Raw genomic sequence first — 12,192 nt, forward strand, 5'->3', positions numbered from 1 at the left:
AATTACAGTCAAACAAAGACGTATGTCACCTGATAGCTCCGACACCACATTGCACAGCGCACCCAGAGTAAAAGCTTTTTGTCCCTGCATCTCACAGCTGGCAGCCTCTTCCTCCCTCCCTCCCCACCCCCTGTGGCTCTCAGGGACACTTCCTGCCAGCACACTGCCCTAGATTGTCTGTGCCTCCTTCTTGCTGTTTATTCCTTTTTGCTACAACTAACGAATTTCACTCAGGTGTCATGTGACCTGTGGTTTTCCTCCACTTGGGGGCATGCAAGGAGCAGTAAGTGGCTACTGAAAACCAAAGGTGCCAGTCTACTGGCGGGGGCAGGAATCGGCTAACACCCAAGTCTGGTTTGGAACTAGCTGAGAGATATGCCTACATCCTCACCTCTTCTCTACTTTCTGCCACCTGACTGCTCTTGAACATGTCTCTTAGTCTCTGGGACGTTCCCAATTCACTGTGATCAGGAAGACTAAAAGGAACCTCCATGTAAAACACTGGTACAAGGTAAAAACTGTTTAAATGTTAATTTTTAATTATTGTTTTGATTTTTATTATATTTTATATGGAAATCAATTTTCTAATATATCTCCATAGGGTTATCGAGGCAACTGAGTGAGATAATCTATGCATTGAAGCTATTAAGGGGCTAGACACAATGTAGACACTTAATAAAAGCTATTTCTATTTCTTTCCCTTCCTTTCCCTTATCTTCTGAAATCTTCCAAAAAATAGAGATATGTCAATGATAGAGAGATGAAAAGAAGTGTCTGTTCCAGGAAACCATTACCAGCCCCTTTAAAACCTTCCAGAAGGGTTCTGGCTACTATAGCAACCCTGAGCCAGTCTTTGAATTCTTCAGAGGGGCCCTGGCAGTGCCCTGTTCTCCCTGACATTTCTGAGACTCCCAGTTTCCCCTAAATCCAAAAACATTATGTGACTTTTCTTTCTGTGAATAATAGCCAAGAAAAAAAGAAAGAAAGAAAGAAAAAAGAAAACAAAAATAGAAGCAGGAACTAGAATATGCTCCAGAGTTTCTCATATCTCCATCTTACTTGGAACAAAGTGTGCTGAGATTACATATTCACTCAAAAAATTTTATTGAGACAAAAACCAGAACCTATCCAACAAAAATTTGCACTTCTATTCCATGATCTAGAGGTATTTCTGGGACATAGCTTCTGTTGTAGGAAGGAATTTGTCATTGAGTTCTGGCCAATAATGGGGGCAATTTATATCACATCTTGGCTTGACCCCACTCCACACCCTTCTGGATGATCCTCTAGTCTCCCATTTCCCAATTTGCCTGCCAGATGGAAGTTGATAACTAATATAAGCTTGAAAACCAAACTTCTAAGATGTCAGATCCTCCATTGGTCTGGGTTTCCAAATAAATCCACGGAACAAGTTCCCCTCGCTACCATCACCCATCAGAGTGGACCACTGGCATTATCCAGTCATGGGCCCATGACCAAAGCTGGTCTTAGGAGTGACATCACTCAGAATTTGTTAGAAATGTTGGGAAAGAGGCACTTTCTTTCTTTTCTAGCTACTCAACTGCATGATGCAGGCTGAGGTGATGGCTGTCTTTCTACCATGTGAGACCAGCTTGACCTAGAACAAAGCCAATGTGCAGAAAATCAGGACTAGCTAAGAGATGAACAGTGGCAGATGGTTCATTATGGATTTTTCAGATACATAAGCCACTCTTCCCATTAAACAGTTTAAGCTGTTTCTATCAAATGCAATCTAGAGAATCCCGGTGAATATAAATCCTACTGAACTATTATGCTTATTCAAAACTCTTTATAATTCCTTTTCTCGCCATATGTCAAGAGTTGCAACCTACTAAAATGGAAGAAACACAGTTTTTTTAACTTTGTTATTTAATAGCTGTGTGACCATATATGACCCAGTGTTGCCAAGCCCAAGGGTCCCATTATTAAATGTGCAGTTAGAAATATAACAATGTACAGGGTTTCTGGGATGAAGAAACAAGACTGCTGGATTCGAGTTCTGACATATGTGGTAGAATGAGTTAACACTGTAACCCAGATGCTGCTCCTGCATCTTACCTAGAAATGATGGATAAAATGAAGTCTTTAAATAGTAAATATGTAAGTGAACACAAAATCCAAAAGGGAAAGGGAATCCTCAGGTACTGGAAACCAGTGCTTTAGGCTCATGAGCTGATCTTGAAGTCTTCTGAGCCTAGAGATACACATGAAACAGACATTCTAGGGGCTGGATACAAGGCTGCTAACTCCACAGAAGGGAGAATTTGTTACTTGGCCAGGATATCCAGAGATTTTGAAATGAGTTCCCTATGTAAATTCAGGACCAAGAAACCCAAATGTCCAAGTGAAGGAGGGACCAGAGAAACACTTTACAGTAGCCAGGAGAGGAAGTTTGTCTCCTGCCTGAGCTCTGGTTGGAGGTAAAAAATAAAGGAAGGTCACTCATGAGAAACTATTGAACACCCAAACTTCCGTGGAATGCTGGTTTTACTCTATCTGAATTGCTCAGTAATCTCTAAACTAATATATTAACAAATTAACTTACCCCAAACCTGGAACACCACTGGGACATCCAGCGAAAGGAAACAGAATTCTTCCGAGACAATGTTTCCAAAATCTAAGGTTCTCCCATCAATACCCAAAATACTAATATCCCTTATGAGAATATTACCGCTTATCTCAGTATTTAGACACCAGCTTTCTTTTAATACAGGCAAGATAGATACTAATTAAGTGACTGCAGAAAGCATTAATATGGATAAAGGTGACCTTTATAAATGATAAAATGAATAATTCACTAGAAAGATAATATAATCCTAGGTCTATGAGTACTTAAAAACATAGATGTTAAAAGCTAAAGTAGAAAGGACATTCGATTAACTAAAGAACACTCAACAGAAAGGGTTTAATTCATCTTGGTAAGAAAATTATAAATCAAGCAAACAAAAAATACTAAGGTTATAGGAGAGAGATTGACAAATATTTTCTGTAAAAAACATTTGTGTAAATACTTTAGGATGTACAGTCTCTCTCACATAGTCTCCCTCTGTCTCTCATATACATAATCCCTTAAAGATGGAAAAATTGTTCTTAATTCACAAGCCACACAAAACAAGCCCGCACTGTGAGCTGGATTTGGCCAGTGAGCCAGAGTTTGCCAACTGTTGATCTACAAGATAAGAACATAAGTAACAAGCTTCATGTAACAGATACTTCTTAAATCCTGCACCAAACAAGAAAAGTGTTCTGACAGTTTGTCGGTTATCATTCATTCATTCTTTGTGGTGACATATAAATCATCTACAATGATCGATCACATTATAATCCATAAAACAAGACTCACTCAATATAAATAAAAGCCAATATCATAAAAAAACACAATCTCATGCCATAATGCAGTAATACTGGAAATTAATATATAAGACAGTCCAAATATACAAACGTTTAGAAATTTAAAAACAAAACTTGTAATGTCATGGGTTGAAAAGGAAGTCATAATAGAAATTTCACTGTATTTCAAACTGAGTGAACATTCAAATACTGCTTTAAAAATGAAATTGTACAGCCTTAATTGCATATGCTGGAATGGGAGTAAAATCAAAATAAAGAAATTAATTAACTACATTAAAAACATCTTATCAAGAATGTTAAAAGTTTTTCTTTAAAGTCAGGAACCAGCGCACAATGCTCACCCTCAGACCTGTTACTCAGCAGGGCACTGGCGATGCCTGTCGGCACAGAAAGACCAGAAAAAAGAAGAAGAAATAATGAGCTCTGATAAATTGTCAAATATTGTGGCAATATAGACAAAAATGACAGTCTACAAACTATTGGAATTTAAAAGATCAAATTTGCTAGAGGTAGGATTACAATAAAATATCAATAATGTTCTGAACCCCAGGAACAATCAGTTAAAGTGAAGTATCATTGTGAATAGAATAGGCAGCCAAAAAGATCTAAATCATTAAAACATATTTTATGCTTTGAAGGAAGACGGTCAATATTCTAAAGGTGTTCAGGCTGCCACAAATTAGGTTTTAATCAAAACCAGTGTGATTTTATGTAACATAGTAAGCTGATCCTTAAATTTCTGTGGAAAGTTGCAAATCCATGAATAGCCACATCAAATTGTAGGATGAAGTGGGAGAGAAGGAAATGCATCTTACTGAAATTTAAGTACTTTATACAAACATAGAAATAAAAGACAGCATGAGATTTGAGTAAGGACAGGAAAAAAGAAAAGAAGAAACAGTAAAAACCCAGGGAAGAAGAAAGTGTGTATATGTGTGTGTATTTGATATCTATTTGATATATAATATGTAACGAAGATGACTTACAATGATGTAGAGACAATCTATATATAAAAATAAACTAGAACTGTAGAGACATCTATATATAAAAATAAACTAGAACTTTATCAATATTAAATTCATGCACACATCACATACAGATGGATATTGATATGGTATCAATATGGATGTCAGGTGGACAAATACAAGACCAAAATCGAAGAAGCCAATCTTAAACAGCTTCAAATATTTTTTAAAACACCCTCTAGTCATCAATATGTTGTAGAACCTGAAATTACAAAGAAAAAGTGAACATTTTAAAAATGCTTTGATAAAGTTGATTGCATTAAAATTAAATGATTCAATGTGACATCTTATTTAAATAAGCAAAATTAAAAGATTATTTAGTTTTAAAGCAGTTATATATATATACATACATATATATCAGATTAGTATATAGAATATATGAAGAAATCCTACAAATTAATCTTAGCAAAGTAAACAACCCACCAGTAAACAGGAAGAGCATAAAGAAGCAATTCACAAATGAAAACAACTAGAACACTCAATAAAAAATGAGATTCTTTCCCTTGCTAATAATTAAGAAAATGTAAATCAAAACAGTTTGAATATACCACTTCTCGACTAATGGGAACACTTTTTAAAATTTAATAATAAGTATTGACTTTGATGGAGGAAAACAGAAACACTGATATTCTGCAAATGAGAGTGTGAACTGGTGGAACAACCTGGATGATATTTTTAACAAAAGGTAATTGAGTTCAATCCAGCTGTTTTCTTCTTAGGGAGAAAACCTGGAAATAAAACTGCCACGAGAGTCTAAAGAAGACGTAGGTGGCACCACGGATGCCTCAGATGGCCCGTTTGGGCACGTGGGGGACTCTGGGTAAGCAGCTGGCTTGGGAGGAGACACGCAGGCGCGGCTTGCAGGCGGCCAGTTTCGGTACCTAGATGCGCGCTGGGCGGGGGGAGCAGTGTCCCAGCAGCCTCGTTTGGAGGTGGACTCGGAGACAGCGGTAAAGGTGGGGGAATGTCCTCCCAGTGGACAGAGCTTCCAAGGGTGCTTACAGTCACCCAATTTGTATGGAAAAACAAGTTGCCAAAAAATAGAATAAATAGTCAGGGCAGCATTGAAGCTCTAACTGCCTGTTCAGCAGGTTCAAGAAAGAAGATTGGAATATGGATAATGAGGGAATCTGGCGTGGATAGATGGATAGATGGATGGATGGATGGATGGGATGTGTAACAAAGTGTGAAGTACTTAGCATCACATACTGATGTCCACCGCAGAGCACTGTCTATGGAAGAGGCGCCAGCCAAGAACCAACAGGGCCCAGCAATCTGACATCAGTTGACCTCCGTCGCTGGCTACCCAAGGGCTGCCACTCCACATGGGTGGAGAGTCCACAGTGACAGAGACGGGTGCTCTTTGGGAGCCCTGTAACAAAGGTAGGCTCACCAAGGTTGATCTAGTCCCACCACCAAGTGTCAAACCCAAACCCATACCCACCAGCAGAAGAGATCAATGCTGAATTCTCCAGGGGACCCCGAGGCTACTAGGTGGCTTTGGCAGGCAGTGAGATTTAAGTTCTCTTAGTAAATCCCATTACAGCACACAGTGTTCACAGCTGTGGGTGTGTTCATTAACTAGGTGGGAGGAATCCCTTCACAGTGTATATATATATCAGACCACCATGATGTCTAATTTTGTCAATTATACCTCCACAAAACTGGGGGGAAAATTTCTCAAAGAGCCCCTGAAGCCACCGGGTGACAATCAGACACACTGGGTCTTTCTGTCCGGGAAGGACCAGCAGTTTGTTTTCACAGAAATGAACACACATTTCAGGTACAGATTTGCTTCCCCTAGACCGCAGCCTCAGCACTCAGCGAACTCTGGAGCATTTCATCCATAATTATAATATTCCATATAATATGTGAATCCGGGGGATTCACCTACAGAAAAGTTACGGAGGGGAGGAAGTGCATGGCTGTGGAAACCTCCGGATGTAACCCACCGCACCACCAGAAGCTTCTGACTTGCTGGAGCGTTGAGCTGGCCTGCTGAAACACAGCTGAAAACGGTTTGGAGACAAAACTTTCAGAGCACTGGTGCCGCCCTCCGGAAACCAGGCTGTGCTCTGAATCAAAAAGCTTTCTAGGGCACTGCGTTCCCACGGATGCTCAGGGAATCCAGTGTTACGCGGCGTCACAGTGACTCACAGACGTGTGTGCTTCCCATCCCTGCATCGATGGGTTCCTCAAGTTACGTGTCCTGGTCCCCAAACATAAATGCAGAAGGACTTTTAGCAGACAAGGGGTGGACCACTTTAGACACGGGTATGTGTGTCCTAACCCCTTGTCAAATAGAGACTTGCTGCCCATCTGCAGGGAGGGCGGCCCAGAGAGAGGCACTGATAACTTCCCAGGACTTAACTAAATATCTGTCCCTTTGTCTACTACGTGTGTATTTTTCAAATGTAACCTATCCAGGTTATACTTGCTTGTTTTATAACATTTTGTACTTCACGATATATTGTATATATTAATATGATGAAATATTTTCCAGTATGACATCTGTGGCCGCAACAAATTCTAAAAGCTAAATACTGTAAGAGATTTCTCTGACTTTGGTGTTTATCTTAATCGCGTTTCCCTTCTCTGTGTGGAGCAAGTCAAGAAGATCCCCCTACCGATGGAAAGCCGGAATTCCCGGGATACACATCCATTAAACCCTTACCACCATCCACGCTGCAGCGTATTGTTAAAAATTGGGGGATGATGCATTGAAGGCAGAATAAACTTATTATACTGTGTATAATGTTTACTCAGTGCCTCCTGACTTATAAATTTAAATACCACCTGCTACTCTTGAATCTGCCTTCTTTGGCTCCAAGAGAGAGTCTAGCCCCAGGTAAGATGGGCCAGGACAGATGCAGCCTTTCCAAAGCCAGTCTCTGGTGGTCCACTTCCCCAACCTAATTATTGGGTATAGAAGCAACTGCACAGAATGGAAAAAAAAAAAACTTATGTAATTCTGCATTTAATTTATGCTTGCAGTAAGCTAAGTTTGTGCCTAATTGCCTGTGCCAACCACCAAGTCATAACAGGAGCGGAATGCCAGCGCCATTCTGAAAATAGACTGAGATCGTCAGTGCATTCAGCAGATTCACTCCGCGGAGCTGAAGAATGGCCGTTTGCACGTCATCAAGGAACAACAATCGGGACTTTTAAAATAGAAATATACTCTGTGACTGTTCATAGGTGTGTTTTTATTCATGTTTCTATTGGCTTCTCTGACTCAAAACACATACATGAGGTGCCTGAGCCAGTGACCCTGCATGTGACCCCAACACAGCAGAAGGGAAGGCTCTCTGCAGACTTGAAGGAACACAGCCATTCCTCCACCTCTAGGTCACGCCTCCTCCAAGGAGAAAACGCAGACCAGCCGTTGGGGGGTGAGGGCACGCTTCCCTGCAGAGTTGACTCCCTCTGAGCTAGGCCACCGACGCCTGACACCTGACACCTGAAATGTAGACGCCACGTGTTTGTCTTTTAGGAGGAACCTCTGAAGGTGGTATGACGACTGCCTGCACCACCGAGGAACACGGAGAAGGTGGAAATCATGGGCAAATTTATGGTAAAGTGTTCAATTTCCTATGATCCTGGGGGATACTACTGTATACCTTAAATATGCCCCTTGATAGTGACCTAAGTGTGGGTAAATCACTTCACCTATGTAACCTTTAGCTTCCTGTCCTGCCCAGTGGAGACATAATGCCGATCTCTCAGTGAACCTGAGAGGAGGACGGTGACAATTCTCATGAAGTATCTGCTGAGGTACACGACAGTTTTGGTGTTGGCTTTGCTGGAACTTCAAGTCAGTAAGTTCTGTCATGGATAGAGAACAAGACAAAACACTTTTAAAAGTTTCTTGATGTAACTCTCACAACTTCACGAGGGCACAATCTTGCTCATTTAACACGTAAAAGAAAATAAAGGCTGAAGAAATGTGGGACTTGGCCAACCTCACATAACTGGTAATGGGGTGAAATTCGGGCTCAGTCTTCTGAATCAAATTCAGAAATTGCCCCTGTACTCATCCTGGAATAGCCTGCAACACACCAAGCATCATGGTTTCCTCCACACTCCTATAGAATCTAAAAAACAAACAAACAAACAAACAAAAAAACCCAAACAAAAAAACTCACAGAGTTACAAATACGAACAAAACTGGCTCACTTAAATTCGGTTCTTTTTTACCTGAAAAATTTAAAAGATAAGAAGAGTTCAAAATAAACACTGAACACAGTCTGTAGGACAAACTGTGTTCTGCCCAAACTTGTGGGTGTAGTCAGCAAATACGTATTGATGCCTTCTACACACCACTAACCATATATTGAAGATACATACTGTCCATATACGCACACACGTTTTTATGTAATAAATGTTTGTCTATTTAGGCTTTAATAAATTTTAGGTCAAATCTTGTTTAAAAGTAATATATAAGTGGAATCTAAAAAAAATGAGGACAGTAATGAACCCATCTACAAAATAGAAACAGACTTGCAGACACAGTAAACAATCTTATGGTTACAGGGGAAATGGTGGGGAAGGGATAAATTTGGGAGGTTGAGATTTGTAAATGTTAACTACTGTATATAAAAATAGATAAGCAACAAATTTCTTCTGTATAGTACAGAGAACTATATTCAATACCTTGTAATAACTTTTAATGAAAAAGAATATGAAAACAAATATATGTATATATGTGCATGACGGGGACATTGTGCTGCACACCAGAAACTGACACATTGTAACTGACTATACTTCAGTTTTTAAAAAAGTAATATGCAAGAATCACCTAAATGGGGCTCTCACTCTACTCACCTCACTATAACACCGGTTGTGCCCTTAGAGTGAAAAAGGCAACAGGAATGTAGTCCAGTACTAACCTCATATTTATGTACAGTGCACATTAGTCAGGTCTAGCGTTAAATAAAATGCCAGTTCTTGAGGATGCATCTCCTCAAACATTAGCCTTTAAAGGACTCGTGCCGTAACTACACAGAAATAAACAGTCTACCTAGGTCGTTAGTTATTTTTGACCCAAACAGCTATTCTGCAAATCCATGAAAATGACAAAACACAACAAGTGCAGCTCTCCTTGAACGCAGAGACATCACAGTGACCTGTGAAATGCTGTAACTGTACTGGGAGGAGTTTAATCACCCTCCCTGGGTTTTCAAGGGAAAAAAAATCGTTTTCTTGGCTGACTACTGCCTGGAATACACACCCCATAACTAATGTACCTTTTCATTCCGTTGACTTCCTAGCTGCTGCCTTCAAGTGTTTTCCCTCCTCCCGCCTCGTCTCCTGCCTCTGGCTTTCCCATCCCGCCCAGCCCGACTGCAGCAGATAGAGCATCAAGTCATCCAGGATCGCAAAATGAGTTCTTTCTCAGGACCTGCTTTGCAATCAGTTCGTGTCTACTCCCTGGGAGTTAAATTGAAAACATATGAGAATGAAATTGCATTGTTCCTGCTTTTCACTTCTTGTGGCTAACACATACTTTGCAATAAAAATTCAAAGATATGTACGTGAGTAAATAGGAATAATCTCTAAATTATGTATCAAGTATGCATTTCGAGAGGAAAATACTGAGAGAATTATTTATTACAAAGGAGTAAGTTTTTCACGCATAATATAAAAAATATACACTGAAAAATGTGAGAACAAGGACAGACTAGGGGCATGTAAATATACAGGTTCCTCTATCACTTCAATCATTCGGTAAATAAGAGGGCTTCTGTGTTGGGCAAGACTGGGTGTGGGACGTAGAGACGGCCCCTGCCCTCGAGGAGCTCACTTTAGGAAGGGAGGCACTCACACAAACAGACCCACACAAGAGGTAAACACCTTTAAAAGTTATCTCGGAGCATCTGCAGATACACCAGACCCCTGCAGGAGACTCCGTGCCCTTCCCCCGAGTCCCTGGGCAGCCGTGGACCAGTTCACATCTGAGCTCAAACAGCTCATGGGTGGAAAGGCCATCTCGCATTGTGCAGTTGTCAGACGGATGGCTCAGACCAGCAGGCCTCTCTAGAGAGGGGTGATTTGCAAGATGCTTGTGGGAAAATTGTTAAAATTTTCAAAAGAATCAGAGAATAACTATCCTCTAAAAAAGATGAGGACTATGACAAAACAGCTTAGGACGGGGACACTGTTTGGCTATCAGCCTTCTGTCTCCGAACAACCCTAGTGAGGAAGACTAGAACAACTTTCCCTGTTTCTCTCAGACGTTTTCCTTTCCTTTGGGTTTTTTTTTTTTTCCCACTGAACAAGCCAAACAGCCACCCAGGGAAGGAACACACAAACACTTGCAGACACACACGCACACACGCTCACATTTCATCACACACATTGTCCCCGGGCAAGAAAAACCTTTAACATGATACAGTCCCCTGCAGTCGCACTGGATGAAGACCCGACGTGCTGGAGAAGGGCACTGCAGGAGGGCGGCGGAGAGAACCGCCTACAGGCCGGGGGCACATCAGGGCACGCGTCTGGGGCATGTGTTACGTGTGTGCCGGCGACTCACAGGGGCTGATGTTTAGCGGGTTGTTCTATAAAAGAGAAAATCTTTACCGGATTGAAGCTAATCCCTTAATCCTCTCCATTTGTACATCAATTTACAGTTCTCCAAGCACTTTTCCAACCATCATCACATTTAATCTTCACGAATGCCAGGAAGGAACACGGGATGTGGATTAATCAGTCCTTCCAATGCAGGAAGGAGAAGGTGTGATTTGGCCAAGGTCACAAAGACCGGGAGGGGCAAAGCTGGCTGAAATTTGGGGTCCTTCTTTTTATTTTTAAGCATGGCCTCTCTTTTTTTCTTTTTTAAAGCCTGGTGGTAGATATTAATTTGGGCCACGGGGAGAAATAAGTAAAGAAATGATAGTTTTATGTTTAATGCCATGCTGTCATACCAGGTGAAAATTAACTCCTAAAATTCTGCCTGGTCTCTTAAACTCAATCAGAGACTCTTGAATTGTCGCCCAAGGGCCTCTGCTAGCCCCAAATGGTGCGTTTTCACTCTGCAGTGAGAAAAGGGGCTTGTTGCTGGATGTAAGCAGCCGTCACACTGCGGGCAGCATCCTGTTTCACGGCATGGCTGGTTCGATTCAAGAGGGGAAGCTGTGTGTGCCGGCAAGGACTCACCCCCCATCACAGCCCTGGACCAGCGGTTGGAGGACAAGCCTTTCGAGCAGCATGGCTCTCGACGAATGAAACTAATGCCACTGAATGAATGAAACTAATGGCACGCCCTGGTGTGGGACTTCGGAGTGCCCTTCCCCTGGTGACGGCGGGAGTCCCCATGGACAGCTTTGAACTGGGGAAGCTTCCTGTCCCGACCTCGTTCATAACTTCCCTGTCTTCCCCACCCTCTCAGTTGGAATAAGCATGCATGCATTCAGCCACACTCTCATGAGCCCCTGCTTCCTGCCAGCTGTGGACTGCAGGCTTGTGAGGCCTGCTGACATGAAAAAGAGCATTAATGGAAGGAGGTGGCAAGGGCCGTGATGGAGGTGTGCACCGGGGGCTCTGGAAGACCAGGCAGGAGCCTGTAAACCAGGGTGAGTGAGGGAAGATCTTCAAGAAAGATGCCCAAAAGGAAGTGATAGCTCTACCGAGCCAGACGAGCGCCAGAACTGTACCAGGCAGATCGTGGAGGAGAGTGAAAAGCCCACAGAAGAAACAGTGCGTAGGATGTCCCAAGGGCGAAGTACAAGTGCTCACGGGCCTGCGAGCAGTGCACTGCTCCGTGGGGAAGGGGCCCAGCGCCAGGGGGAGCTCC

General features: G+C 41.9%; 1 long non-coding RNA gene across 1 annotated transcript; it reads left to right on the forward strand.

Annotated features, from left to right (window-relative positions):
• The first annotated feature begins 321 nt into the window (after positions 1–321).
• On the forward strand, positions 322–9,768 carry LOC135318675 (uncharacterized). The gene is made up of 3 exons (XR_010376946.1): positions 322–511; positions 7,891–7,971; positions 9,668–9,768. It is a non-coding gene; the product is annotated as an uncharacterized LOC135318675 (long non-coding RNA).
• The last annotated feature ends 2,424 nt before the right edge of the window (positions 9,769–12,192 follow it).

The sequence above is a fragment of the Camelus dromedarius genome, chromosome 20, assembly GCF_036321535.1.
Source record: "Camelus dromedarius isolate mCamDro1 chromosome 20, mCamDro1.pat, whole genome shotgun sequence".
Classification (NCBI taxonomy): domain Eukaryota; kingdom Metazoa; phylum Chordata; class Mammalia; order Artiodactyla; family Camelidae; genus Camelus; species Camelus dromedarius.